The sequence below is a fragment of the Myxine glutinosa genome, chromosome 3 (genome assembly GCF_964187855.1).
Source record: "Myxine glutinosa chromosome 3, kmMyxGlut1.1, whole genome shotgun sequence".
Lineage (NCBI taxonomy): Eukaryota > Metazoa > Chordata > Myxini > Myxiniformes > Myxinidae > Myxine > Myxine glutinosa.
The window spans coordinates 74,353,398-74,368,063 of NC_136263.1; the positions used below are offsets into that span (position 1 = coordinate 74,353,398).

The window sequence follows — 14,666 nt, forward strand, 5'->3', positions numbered from 1 at the left end:
CAGACATACAAACAAACAAACAAACGTACAAACAAACATACACACAGAGATTAGTGGAATTATTTGTACGAATAATATATCGATAGTGCCGTGTAGGGCGGTGTGATGTCGCTGTGGGCGGGACCGAGCAAGGTCGCTGTGGGCGGGACCGAGCGAGGTCGCTGTGGGCGGGCCCGGGCGAGGTCGCTGTGGGCGGGGCCGAGCGAGGCAGCTATGGGCGGGGCCAAGAGAGTTTGCTGTGGGCGGGGCCGAGCGAGGTCTGCGGTAGTGCGTTGCCGTTGCCTGGTATAAAAAGATGGTGCTTGATGCTCTCTGCGTCACGATACGGACTTGATGTCCGTATCTTTACAACAGACATTCCAATGATGATGATGATAAATGTAATACCACTCAAGGAAGGCCCACAACTCAAGAGAGTGGAAAAAAACAATAAAATGAACAAAAATACGGGGAAGGAGAAGCAACCACTCAGAAGAATGACAGAAAATCATTTCCCTTAAATGTACCGTGTTCACCAACGAGCACGACCAGATACAGGACACCAAAATAATTACCCTTACACATATCGTGTCCACCAACCAGCAAGACCATACCACTTACCTCTGGATCAAACTGTATTGCAAATATTCAAACGGTTTTTACATGCTGCCGTCTCCTAGCAACCAATGAAATTTTTCAAAAATATTGTAGCTTCACTTTTCACGGAGTATGAGCGTTCTATATATTTTCAATTCAGTGCGCCCGACTCGCTCACGTACTTGATTTGTGGCATAGACATGGCCATTGGGCCTTCACGGTGTAATTTGTGCAAGGCTTTTGTCCGAGTGAGCTTGAGTCGAGAGGGCGAATCTACGCGTTGGGAATGTACGGGTCTCCCTTCCCCCGCCCGGCAACGCCGGTACTGGAGGGCGTCACAGGATCGGTGAGTCTCCAAAATCCGCTTCGTGCTGTTGCGAAGATTCAGGACGATGTCGCGATTATTGTGCTGCTCTCCGACCATGAGAACTGCAACGTCATTGTTGACTGGCCCTCCCCTTCCCTCCCCCTTCCCCCTCCCCCCTCCCCTCCCCCTCCCTTCCCCCTCCACCCTCCCCCTCCCTTTTCCCCCTCCCCCTCCCTTTCCCCCTCCCCCTCCCTTTCCCCCTCCCCCCTACCCCTTCCCCTCCCTTTCCCCCTCCCCCCTACCCCTTCCCCTCCCTTTCCCCCTCCCCCCTACCCCTTCCCCTCCCCCCTACCCCTTCCCCTGCCCCTCCCCCTCCCCCTCCCCCTTCCTCTCACCCTCCCCCGCCCCTCCCCCCTCCCACCCCTCTCCTCTCCCATCCCTTCCCCTCCCCCCCTCTTCTCTCCTCCCCCCCCTCTTCTCCCCTCCCCTCCTCCCCTCCCCCCCGTTCCCCTCCCCTCATCTTCCCCCTCCCCTCCCCTCCCCCGCCCGGCAATGCCGGGTACTACTGCTAGTCGCCTATAAAGCGATCACAATCCATCGGCGACAGCAGAGTGTGAATGGACATTGCCGGCTCCGGCTTTGATATCGGGCGCTGTTTCCTTGGTTAGGAATATAATCTGAGGTATTTGAATTTATTCATGGCAACTCTTGAGGTAAAAGGGGCGATAAATGTATTCTGAGATCATACCTGACTGACTTTATAAGCGGAAATGACTTGAAGAGTCTGTTGATTGATTTAACGGTTAAATTAAATGATGGCATATCCAGGCAAAATTGAAATCGGCCATTAATTGCCGGATGATTTATGGTTATGATTTGTTGCAAACAAGCCGGTAATTGATTTGATTTGATTGGACCGACCGACTGACTGACTGAAAGACTGACCAATGGACCAACACCAAGCACCACCCGCTGGACGGGATCGCTCGACGGTGTTTTATTGGTTGTCCCGTTGACGGTTCTTTGATTGACAGCTGCGTCACGATCTGGTTGGCTGACGCGGCGGGTTGGCTGACGGGTTGGCTGACGCGGCTCTCTCCCCGGGGCGGTCAGGGCGCTTGCTGGCGGCGAGGTGTGAGATCTTGGTGGTTGCTATTGCACGGTGCGGCACGACACGACCGAAGGCAGCGCGTTTACGCAACGGTACAGTATGCTCGGCAGACATTCCATCCTGCTACCACTACCAGTACCAGAGGAATCCGTTATCCGTGTCACGGGTGTCCTTCGTTTCGATCTCACTTGCTTCCTCGGGCCTCGTCTGTCAGGCTGGTTCACCTCTTCCCCCGTTTCTCCCTGGATTCGGTTACTGTGTTTTGATTTATCCCATAATTTTCCTCGCCTCACCCCTCGGGATCAAAGAGGGAGGGATCGTTGGCGGATTATGGGCACACAAGGGAAATGCGCCGATGTCGAGCGTTTGTCTGCGGAGATGTATTCACGTGTCATGCACAAACAATGTAAGTTATAACGTCTCGAGGTTTGTCGGGCTCTGCTGCGATCCCTCATTGTTTGTCTGTTCACTTCGATGCCTTTGTTGAGCAATGGTGTTCATACTACACACCACACACCCCACCCACACATACACACACCACCTACGCATACACACACCACCTACGCATACACACACCACCAGCACATACACACACCACCTGCACATACACACACCACCTACACATACACACACCACCTACACATACACACACCACCTACACATACACACACCACCTACACATACACACACCACCTGCACATACACACACCACCTACACATACACACACCACCTGCACATACACACACACCACCTGCACATACACACACACCACCTGCACATACACACACCACCTACACATACACACACCACCTACACATACACACACCACCTACACATACACACACCACCTGCACATACACACACCACCTACACATACACACAGCACCTGCACATACACACACCACCTGCACATACACACACCACCTGCACATACACACACCACTTACACATACACACACCACTTACACATACACACACCACCTACACATACCCACATCACCTACACATACCCACACCACCTACACATACCCACACCACCTACACATACCCACACCACCTACACATACCCACACCACCTACACATACCCACACCACCTACACATACACACACACCACCTACACATACACACACCACATACACATACACATACACATACACACTCATACATATACACACCAACCTTCATCACAGCACTCTTGCTACAATAATTCTGTGCAAAGTACACCTAGTCCAAGTTTTGAGCACCATGGTTTACTATATATACATATAAAATGGTGCACACCTGCCTCTAAGTTGTGTATCCTGTGTTCAAATCGCGACCCAGCTATAAACTGCCATCCTGGTGTTTTACAGGCAGTTCATCAATGTGTGTGCCGTCCTTTGGATGGAGTAACTGGGCTTCCTGTCTTCCAGCATTGGTTGGTGGACGTTGCAAAACCCCCAATTTGTGAATAGTAGGCGAGCTATCGCCTGCAACATGACCACAATAACGTGGGGTGGGGGGGGCAGTTGTGGCCGTTAAAGAGAAGGAAGATTCTTCAAAATTTCGTTTTTGTTTTCTTTTTGCATGCTTCGGCTCTTCCCTAATTTTGAATTCTTTCCCACTTGGCAATCCGCAGCAAAGCTTTCCATTTGCAGGTCTCCATTTTTGGCATGGGAATTTCAAGTATTTATTCCTCAATTCCTCATTGCCATGAGATGGATGGCTCAAAATCCACATTGCCTCAATACCTCATTGCCATGAGATGGATGGCTCAAAATCCACATTGCCTCAATTCCTCATTGCCATGAGATGGATGGCTCAACATCCACATTGCCTCAAATCCTCATTGCCATGAGATGGATGGCTCAAAATCCACATTGCCTCAAATCCTCATTGCCATGAGATGGATGGCTCAAAATCCACATTGCCTCAATTCCTCATTGCCATGAGATGGATGGCTCAAAATCCACATTGCCTCAATTCCTCATTGCCATGAGATGGATGGCTCAAAATCCACATTGCCTCAAATCCTCATTGCCATGAGATGGATGGCTCAAAATCCACATTGCCTCAAATCCTCATTGCCATGAGATGGATGGCTCAAAATCCACATTGCCTCAATTCCTCATTGCCATGAGATGGATGGCTCAAAATCCACATTGCCTCAATTCCTCATTGCCATGAGATGGATGGCTCAAAATCCACATTGCCTCAAATCCTCATTGCCATGAGATGGATGGCTCAAAATCCACATTGCCTCAAATCCTCATTGCCATGAGATGGATGGCTCAAAATCCACATTGCCTCAATTCCTCATTGCCATGAGATGGATGGCTCAAAATCCACATTGCCTCAAATCCTCATTGCCATGAGATGGATGGCTCAAAATCCACATTGCCTCAAATCCTCATTGCCATGAGATGGATGGCTCAAAATCCACATTGCCTCAATTCCTCATTGCCATGAGATGGATGGCTCAAAATCCACATTGCCTCAATTCCTCATTGCCATGAGATGGATGGCTCAAAATCCACATTGCCTCAATTCCTCATTGCCATGAGATGGATGGCTCAAAATCCACATTGCCTCAAATCCTCATTGCCATGAGATGGATGGCTCAAAATCCACATTGCCTCAATTCCTCATTGCCATGAGATGGATGGCTCAAAATCCACATTGCCTCAATTCCTCATTGCCATGAGATGGATGGCTCAAAATCCACATTGCCTCAAATCCTCATTGCCATGAGATGGATGGCTCAAAATCCACATTGCCTCAAATCCTCATTGCCATGGGGTTGTTATTCCCTCTCCCTCCTTCATAACGTATTTATTTAATTAATTAATTATTGCCTTTTCTATAACATCACTTCAACTTGGGATTGATTCTCTTCTCATCACACCTAGAATGTCGGATCATGTTTTCACACGGTGCTTGAGATGCGCTGTGTAATCTTTATTTGTTAGATTGGTGAACCCAGAAGTACACGGCTATTCGACATGTTGCAAGTTGTGACAAAAGGGAATTCGAAGGTCAGATTTCCATTTGGAATCCCATTAAGAACAAAGGTCGGTGTCAACTTCAAACATTTTGGGTGAAAATTACTGTTATTAGCACCAAAGTTGTGGTGGCACGTTCATTGTGGATTATCATCACAATGGGATTGGGATTCTGGGGATTGGGATTGGGATTGTTTGGGATTGGGAATGGGCAGAACAATGGAATTCTCACGACATTTTTCCACGACCAAGATCCAATCCTGTACAGCTCGGCGCTTTATCGTAGGATGCAGAAATTTCCTACTGAGATCGAATCCACAAAGCGAGGGCTTTGCGCCAGTGCCTTGCACACTCCATCACTAAACTGTTCAACACTAAATGTTACTTGTCTTGAAAGATTACTTTGTTACAAGTCACTCAATTTGGCCCAGGATATGGGATAGCACAGTTTACTTCTTGGGGGATCTGATGTGGGATAGCCTGGTTTACTTCTTAGGGGATCTGTGGTGGGATAGCCCGGTTTACTTCTTAAGGTATCTGAGGTGGGATAGCCCGGTTTACTTCTTAGGGGATCTGTGGTGGGATAGCCCGGTTTACTTCTTAGGGGATCTGTGGTGGGATAGCCTGGTTTACTTCTTAAGGTATCTGAGGTGGGATAGCCCAGTTTACTTCTTAGGGATCTGATGTGGGATAGCCCGGTTTACTTCTTAGGGGATCTGATGTGGGATAGCCTGGTTTACTTCTTAGGGTATCTGAGGTGGGATAGCCCGGTTTACTTCTTAGGGGATCTGATGTGGGATAGCCTGGTTTACTTCTTAGGGATCTGATGTGGGATAGCCCGGTTTACTTCTTAGGGGATCTGAGGTGGGATAGCCTGGTTTACTTCTTAGGGTATCTGAGGTGGGATAGCCCGGTTTACTTCTTAGGGGATCTGTGGTGGGACAGCCTGGTTTACTTCTTAGGGTATCTGAGGTGGGATAGCCTGGTTTACTTCTTAGGGGATCTGTGGTGGGACAGCCTGGTTTACTTCTTAGGGTATCTGAGGTGGGATAGCCTGGTTTACTTCTTAGGGGATCTGAGGTGGGTTAGCCCGGTTTACTTCTTAGGGGATCTGAGGTGGGTTAGCCCGGTTTACTTCTTAGGGGATCTGAGGTGGGATAGCCCGGTTTACTTCTTAGGGGATCTGAGGTGGGATATCCTGGTTTACTTATTAGGGGATCTGAGGTGGGATAGCCTGGTTTACTTCTTCGCAATCTGATGTAGCGTGCTGGTTTGTGGTTGTGTTAATGCTCCATCCTCTCTATGTTGCTGCAGTTGTTTGTAACTTTTTGTTTATTTCTCTTTTGATTCAGCAATCTCATCCATTAAACAACATTAGACACTTGTTTTATTTATTTTATTCTTTCATACCTTGTCAATTAGCCGAAGTCTTCCATGTGCGCATGTTTTTTTTCTTTGTAAAAAAAAAAAAAAAATTTCACATTCTTTTTTACACATGCTTTCCATCACCGAAGTGACTTTTTGATAGCCCTCTTCTCCAACATTGGCCTTTGGGGTTTATACTCAATAAATACTGAAAAAACACTGAGAATAATATACCGATGTCCATTTGTTCCATGGTAGTGTGAATCTGTTCAAGCTGTTCCTTCGTGGATTGCAGCACGACTGTCATGAGGTTTCTGATACTCCACGATAAAGAAATACGCAAAAATTCAGAGAAATTTTGTAAAGAATGATTGAGCTGGCAAGATGGCCTGGAGGTATACACTCACCTCAAAGCTGTATAGCCTGGGTTCAAATCCTGACATGGCTATAAACTATCCTCCCGGTGTTTCACAGACGGTGATTCTGTCTCTCCGATGGACGTTAAACTGGGCGTCCCGTCTGCCGCCATTAAATATCCCACGACATTCTTCGCAGAGTAGGTTATCGTCGGCACCATGAACAAATTTCAATTTGCTTTCCTCACTAATGCAAGGGAGGCAACGGCAAACCGCCCAGTAAAACCGTTGCCAAGAAATTGCTTCGGCAGCACTGACGCTCTGCAACAGCTATCTCAAAAGTTTATGGATAGATTCGGATAAAATTTGGTGTACGACAAAGCCAAATTGGTTAGACTAGCAACGGTACCCGCCCTACGGGCGGGGCTTCAATTGGGAGGCCCAAATGAAAAGGTAAAATATCAGAAATTGAAGGCTTTTTTTTATATTTTGAACGATTGAAAAAACATCCGTTAAATCATATCACACGCAAATCATCAACATCTAAACAGTATTTGTAGAATTTCAATAAAAGCGACATCACTGATCATATCGGTAAATATTATTCCATCATCAACAACAACAACATGCATTTTAAGGCCATTTTCCCTGCTAGAGCGGGGGTTAGCCTTGCGGTCCCCATGACAATCTTCTCCATCTTGCCCTATTTTCTACATCTCTCCTTGTTAACCCCCTTGCCCGCATTTCTTCTTCCACCATCTTTAGCCAAGTCTTTCTCGGTCTTCCCCGTCCTCCACTTCCTTCTACATTCATTTCCATCACTCTTCTCAACCAGTCACTTTCATCCTTCCTCAACACATGACCAAACCACCTCAACCTGTTCCTCTTCACAGCATCAATCACAGGCTCTATTCCCATCATTTTTCGCAATTCATCATTTGTCTTCCTCTCTCTCAACGATACTCCGCACATCCATCGAATCATTCGCATTTCCACCCTTTCCAACCTTCGTTGCTGCTCTACGTTCATTACCCATGTCTCGCTCCCATAAATCATAACACTTCTCACACATGCAACATACACCTTTCCCTTCAGCTTCAACGACACTCCCCTCCTCATCAGCACGCCACTCGGTTCCCGAAACTTCTTCCATGCACATCTCACTCTCGCAGCCGTTGCCGAGTCTGATCCACCTTCTCCATTCAGCATGTCTCCGAGATAGCAAAATGTTTTCACACCTTCCAGCTTCACGCCGTCTCCAAGATTCAACTCAACATTTCCTCCATCTGCAGCTCCCTCTGTGCACACCTTACATTTGAATGTAGCTGCCACACTGGTTAATGAGTAATGACCCTCTCAGACCACTACATTTTTGATGAACCCACTCAGCGCACATTGTACATTGAATGGAGTTCACTCCGACACCCTTCCTGCACACAGCACAGGGCCACTTCCCAGTTCTTTCCACCTCACCACATGCTTTACCACTTGCCATCACCTTCGTCTTCCCGATATTCACCTTCAGACCTTTTGTCTCCATACATTCCTTCCACTTGTTCATCTTTTCCTTCAGTCCATCCATACTTTCCGCAATCAACACCAGATCATCTGCATACAACAACTCCCATGGTAAACTCTCCTTTACGTTCTGAGCCAGCACCTTCATCACCGCTACAAATAGTAGTGGACTTAGTACTGTTACATATTTATGTGAATGTATGTGGATTACCATTCAGGTCTTTGCTTATCCGTGTGTAGTATATTAAGGGTTGTTGTGATTGGAGGGTCAGGAGCCCTTCTGAACAAGTGGCCGGAAACGGAAGTGACCGGAAACGGAAGAGGAAAAGACACGAGGAAAAAAGGACGAGTATTATTCTTCCTCGCCCCGCTCCGACCAAAGGTGGGATCGACCTTGCGCTGCGTGGAAAAGCGGCGTTCCGAAGCCTGTCTGGCGAGAGGAATCACCGGGACGTGTACCTGCCCGGTGGAGACGTCAAGTTGACGTGGGGCCGTGCATCCACCCCGCGTCTGGCATCGTTCGCGGCACCGTCTAAACAGACGCGTGCGGGTCGCCCGTTGGGGCCTAACACGCCTGGCAAGCGGCGTGGGGCTTTTGGCTTGCTTTCCCGTCCCCGCGTCGCGTGGCCACGAGGGGCTGCAGCCACGGTGCCTGGTACGATACCTGCCCGGTGGAAACACGTCCACCCGGGGTTCGTTCAACCGCCCGAGTGCGGCGACGCCGACTATCATCTTGGTCAGGAGGGGCCCAGAGACATTGTGCGGGACCGAGACCAAAAGGGTGTCGTGAGTACTCACCGGGACACACGCATATAAGATGGCCATCTTACTCATAGGGAATTGATTGTGGCTGGGGAATTGTTGATGGTAGTGTATTGTTGATTGCTCGGGGAAAATCTCCGTGGTTGTGTCATTGAAATATTGTTGATGGTTGTGTCATTGAAATTGTATGGTATCATTACCATTGAAATATATCCTTGAACGTCAGTTGTCTCTTGGGTGAAATTCATATGGATTGCGTGGCGAAAGCGCATATATAATACAGCTTTCTGGCGAAGTTCCTCTCACGGTCCGGGGGTCACTGAGACCAGGTATTCACCGAGGGGACCACGTAACAGTACCGACCCCTGATGCACTCCCACCTTCACCTCAAACTCACCACTGTTCCCGTCCTTCGTCCTTACAGCTGTGCGTGCTCTTTTGTACATTGCCATCACGACTGATCAACCATTCCTCCACTCCTAACTTCCTCATTGCCCATGTCAATACTTTGCGTGGAACCCTATCGAATGCTTTCTCCAGATCAACAAACCCAAGAAACAACTTCTTCCTCTTCTCCATGTACTTCTCCTGCAACTGCCTCACAATAAAAAGCGCGTCTATCGTTCCTCTTCCTGGCATAAATCCAAACTGCATTTCGTCGATCTTCACTTTCTTCCTTTCCTCCTCTCCAACACCCTTTCCAATACCTTCATTCCATGCTCCAATAACTTTATCGCTCGGTACGAGCCACACTAGAGGGTCACCTTTCCCCTTGTATAGAGGGACGAGGGTACTCAGTTCCCAATCACTGGAATGCGGCCTTCTTTCACCGCCAGATTACAGATCTCTGTTATTCTCTTCACACCCCAACTTCCTGCTGCCTTCAACAAATCTCCCACAACTCCCGTCGGCCCTCCCGCTTTTCTACCCTTCATTGCTTTTATCGCTTCCTCAACTTCCTTCTCAGTTATCTTCTCTGCCGGTCCTAAAACTGGGTTACTCTCTATGTTGCCATCCCATTCATTCTCTGCATTCAACAGCATTTCCATATATCTTTTCCATCTTCCTTTAATTCCATCTGGGTCCACAACGATTTGTCCCACTTCATCCTTCAAGCAACTCACCCCCATCACATCACACCTCTCTTTCGCTATCTGCTTTGCAATCCTGAATACTGCTCTCGGACCCTCTTCCGAATCCAAGCGTTCTCCGAACTTTTTCCTACATGCCTCCTGCGCCTTTGCTACCTCTTTCTTTGCAGCCTTCTTGGCTGCCTTGTAACGTTCATGCTCTGCTGTTTCTGCTCCCGTACCCTTCGCCTTCTGCCACTCCTTGAACTTCTTCCTCTTCTCGTCAATCCTCTTTCCAACTTCATCATCCCACCACCATGTTTCCGAGTGCCTTGGTGGTCCTTTTGTCCATCCACATACCTCACCAATGGCTCCCAACAGACTAGCTTTCATTGACATCCAACCACTTTCAAGCTCAACCACATCATCCTCTACCCTACTCAGCCTCTCTTTTAATGCCTCCCTTACTGTCACCTCTTTCAACCTCCACACCTTCATTCTCGGTTGGTACTTCACCCGCCGAGCTCTCCTCGCACCTTTCACCCTTATGTCGCAGACAACCAAGTGGTGCTGTGAAACAGCCTCCTCCCCTGGGATCACCCTTGTGTCCCGGAGGTGCCCCCTATCTCGCCTACGCACCATCAGGTAGTCAACGGTTGTCGTCGACCCACCTGACATGTATGTAACAAGCTTATTATCCTCTTTCTGGAACAATAATATATTATTATTAGTAAATATTACTGGTAAATATTATTCCATCGTGTTTGGAAAAATTGGTAAATTGGAAAAATTGGAAAAACAATATAGCCTATTTTACTCTAGGCGTCCAGGGGGTCTCAGGATTACCCACCCAAAATTTCGTTGTGATCGGTTCAGCCGTTTTTGCGGTACCTGGGAACAGACAGACAGACAGACAGACAGACAGACAGACATTTGGTGAATTATAGTAAGATTGTGGTGAGGATCCGGATCCGGATCCGGATACGAGAATTTTTAAAGAGATTCTTCCCCATTGAGAGATGGGGCCAAAAACTATAAACAACATTTTATCTCAAAGTTATGGATGGATTTGGACGAAACTTGGTTGATGAGTTGGTTAGTTGACGGACGAGTCAATTTCGATTTTGGTTTGTGATAACGACGAATGGTCCGGATGCAGATCTGGTCTATCAGTGGGATACAAAACGTAAACTTAAGTCTGCCGGAGGTTTGCGCTCTACCATGTGCTGTTCGAGTTATGGTTGTTTTTGTATACACCTCGTTGTAATGCTTACTCCAGTCATGTTTTTTAAAATTTATTTAATTTTAAATTGCGTAATTACAGAATGATGTTGGGTTTGTAATTGCTGAGCATTGTTTTGTTTCCATTGTTTTTACAGTTTTGGAAGAGGCTGTTGGGATTTCCAGTTGAAGTCTGTCGCGTTATCTTCTGGTAACCACACCATGTCGCGGCGAAGCTCACGTCTCTCCAGAAGAGTCACGGATGCTGATTCTTCTCACGAGCTTGAGGCACCACACGATAGGTAATTGGACGAGAGAGAGAGAGAGAGAGGGAGAGGGAGAGGGAGAGGGAGAGGGAGAGGCGCTGAGAGGCGCTGAGAGGCGCTGAGAGGGGCGTGTTGCGAGCAAAGAGACATGAAGTGTTATCAGCTTTTTGTGTCTGAAATAGAGTTGTACATGAGTTTCATCATCTTAATTTTAGAGGGTGGGGGTGGGTGAGCCAGTGAAAATGAAATATTGATCTATTCTTACTTTTCTGTGTGGTATTTGGACTGATGGGACGAAATGGAGAGTGGGCTATAATAACGACCCCGTTGTTACAGATCCCAAGTGCTTTGACAGGTGCTGTTTGTAATATTGGATAAATATTGGATAATAAAAGCCTAGTTGTCACTGGCCAGGGGCCATACTCATTGCAGGTGGGCAGAGGTCTCCTAATTAACGCCACCAAAGGTGGAGGAGGGTATGTTTTCACCCCTGTCTGTCTGTTTGTTTGTCTGTCTTTGAGCAAGCAGTCTCAAAAAGTTGTGGACAGGTTGGGTGTGTGACAAGAAAGAATTGATTAGATTTTGGTTTAGTTCTGGATCCAGATCCGGCCAACAGTGGGCTAGAAAATGTAAACTGTTAAGCCTGGCGGATGTATGCTTTCTACCAAGTGCAATTCTATGCCAGGAATTTACTCGTATTTGATTGCTTTTCATTTTTTTGTTTGCTTTGTTTTGTTGAAACAGGCTTTTGTTGTTGTTGAAACAGGCTCGCTTCAGTTTAATTGTCATTTCTTTCTGGATTATTATGTTGTTGTTTTTTTATTGTAATATAGACTTTTTTTTTTAAATCCAGGCAGTGTATCATGGTATACCTTTGTCTAACTTTTTATGCCTTGCTGCCCAAAACACATCATGGACTACCTTGGCAATGTATCATTGTCTACCTCCATGTACTATCTTGATCTCAAATGCCTTCTCTGCATTAAGAGGTTCGCACAGTTTACACCAGTTCCAGGAGTTTACTCCAACTATTGTCTTGATGTATCATTTCTCAGCACTCAGTGCGACATCGTCACTCTATTATAAAAATTTTTTTTAGCTTTGGTTCTACAAATATGCAGTCATTCGTATGATTTGCTGTCTTCCTCACCCGTAGTTAAATAAGTGTGAAGGCCAAAACAGAAGTAGCACATGATGACCACAAAATGAAGAGAAGAATGCAGGCGACAATTGCTGAACATTAGTGGCATTATTTTGTAGCACCGACTTCAGCACTGACGTCTCGTATTACACGAGCTACAACTTTCATCCCAAGTGGCTTTCGTGGGCAGATTTTCGAGTTGTGAACCTTTTCGTGGAGCAAATTCAGGTGAATGAAGACATCTATTGGGAAGCTTCAACTCTAATGAAGACAAGGAGTCTACCCACTATTTAGGTAGTAGGTTGTAGACAGGAACCGTCCAGGGTGGTACTACCACTGTCCTGACTTAGGAGTGTTAAAGTGGTGCCAGGAACCATCTTGCACTCTCCGTGTTAGGATTGCTGGTCTTGCTTTTAAGTCTCACTCAAACTATATATACCAGGCGAGCTTTAATATCTCTTTCTCGCAAGCAAACATCATACACTTTTCTTCTCTTTTATTTAAGGCCAGGCCTTGATGAGGGCTATGCAGACCGTGCCTGGAGCCTCCAACATAAAAAACACAAAAAAAACTTTGCTGTTCTGTCCTTAGGAGGTGTGAAATATCCCGGGTCAATCAACCTCTCCATCTCGGTGATTACGTTCCTACACATGCTCTTGACAGGATAGCAGAATACAAGATGTGCGACTTATCTGCTGGAGTATATTGACTTGAGAGTTTCTTTGTTGGAACCCAATTTATGGTGTAATCCCCTCCTCCACCTTCCTACTCCCTGCGTGCCCTCTTGACCCCAGGCTACATTCCATGGTTGGTTGTTGGAAGTAACTAGGCGAGAGAAGTCCATTGCCATTTATACACCTAATCTGGCTGACATTAAGGACCATCTACATTTGATGCTTGCATGTCAGCGTGATTTGGAAAATGGGAGCCTGAGGACATAAAAGCTATTTTGGATAGAATTATCTACACTTATAAAAGGCAAAAATCTGTCTGTCTCTCTGTCTCTCTGTCTCTCTGTCTCTCTTTCTCTCTGTCTCTCTGTGTCTCTGTCTCTGTCTCTCTCTCTGTATGTGTTCTATGCACGGCCACATCTTTTAAGTTACAAACTCTAAACTCGGGGTACAAATACAACTTTGTGTGGAGGGTAACATAGGCTATGTGGCCAAGGCCTCACACAAGGGTGTGGGGGTGGGGGAGGGGCATAAATTCTCGATGTAAATGTGTACCTGTAAGGCCACCTAGTGGTGGTCTGATAGGCCAGCAGAGGGTATTACATTACCTTTTTTACCTGGGCAATGCTGAGGCAAATTTGTTTTAAATTTGCTTTGTAAATTTGCTTTTTGCACAGGAAAATTTGTCCTTCTCCCCTCACCCTACTCGTCCTCACCCTCTACCCCTGCCCCTCCTCCTTCCTTCTTCTCCCCTCCCTCCCTGCACAATGCAGGGTACTTCAGCTAGTAATATGTAGTACTCGGCCTACAAGGCCTTTGTTTATAGCTCAATGGAGTACCGCTGTCTTATGGGTTGATGCCGTGCAGAATCACATCTGTCTCTCCTGCATTCTTTGGAATCTCTCAATATTATTGCAATCTCCTGCAATGAGGCTGAAGCATAAGGTCTGTTGGTCTCATATCAAAGGCAAGTTAGCGGCCTCTGTTTGTACACCTCTACCTCTCAGTTGTCCAACCCTTCCCATCAACTCTAGGATGCACGTGTTCTTTCAATAAGCCCCTTTTGGCGAAGCTTCCAAAATTCAGTTTGACTGTACACCACTTCTCTTGCTCCTCCCTTCTGTCTGTATATCTGCCTTCCTGAGGCTGTTTATCTTGTTCTTCCTTCCAGGGCTTTAATCAGGCTTTATCTCCTATCATCCTCCATCTTTATAACCACAATCCTCTATTTTTTATTTCTTGTCCATATTGACTCTTCCGAACCCAACTGCTTACTTGCATGCTGTCTCCTCTTCTCCACTCCATGCTGTCTCACTTT

At 46.8% G+C, this 14,666-nt stretch overlaps 1 protein-coding gene across 9 annotated transcripts in view; it reads left to right on the forward strand.

Annotated features, from left to right (window-relative positions):
* Positions 1–1,468: 1,468 nt before the first annotated feature.
* Positions 1,469–14,666, forward strand: part of LOC137423431 (SUN domain-containing protein 1) — a 90,337-nt gene continuing 77,139 nt past the window's right edge. For 2 of the 9 annotated variants that reach the window (XM_068110597.2, XM_078774207.1), the window contains exons 1-2: positions 10,611–10,727; positions 11,429–11,572. The gene's annotated coding sequence lies outside the window, so the exon portion shown is untranslated. Of the gene's footprint in view, positions 1,566–1,917; positions 2,401–10,610; positions 10,728–11,428; positions 11,573–14,666 lie in introns of those variants that run through there. The other 7 variants (XM_078774203.1, XM_068110596.2, XM_078774205.1 and 4 more) reach the window with 7 other exon arrangements.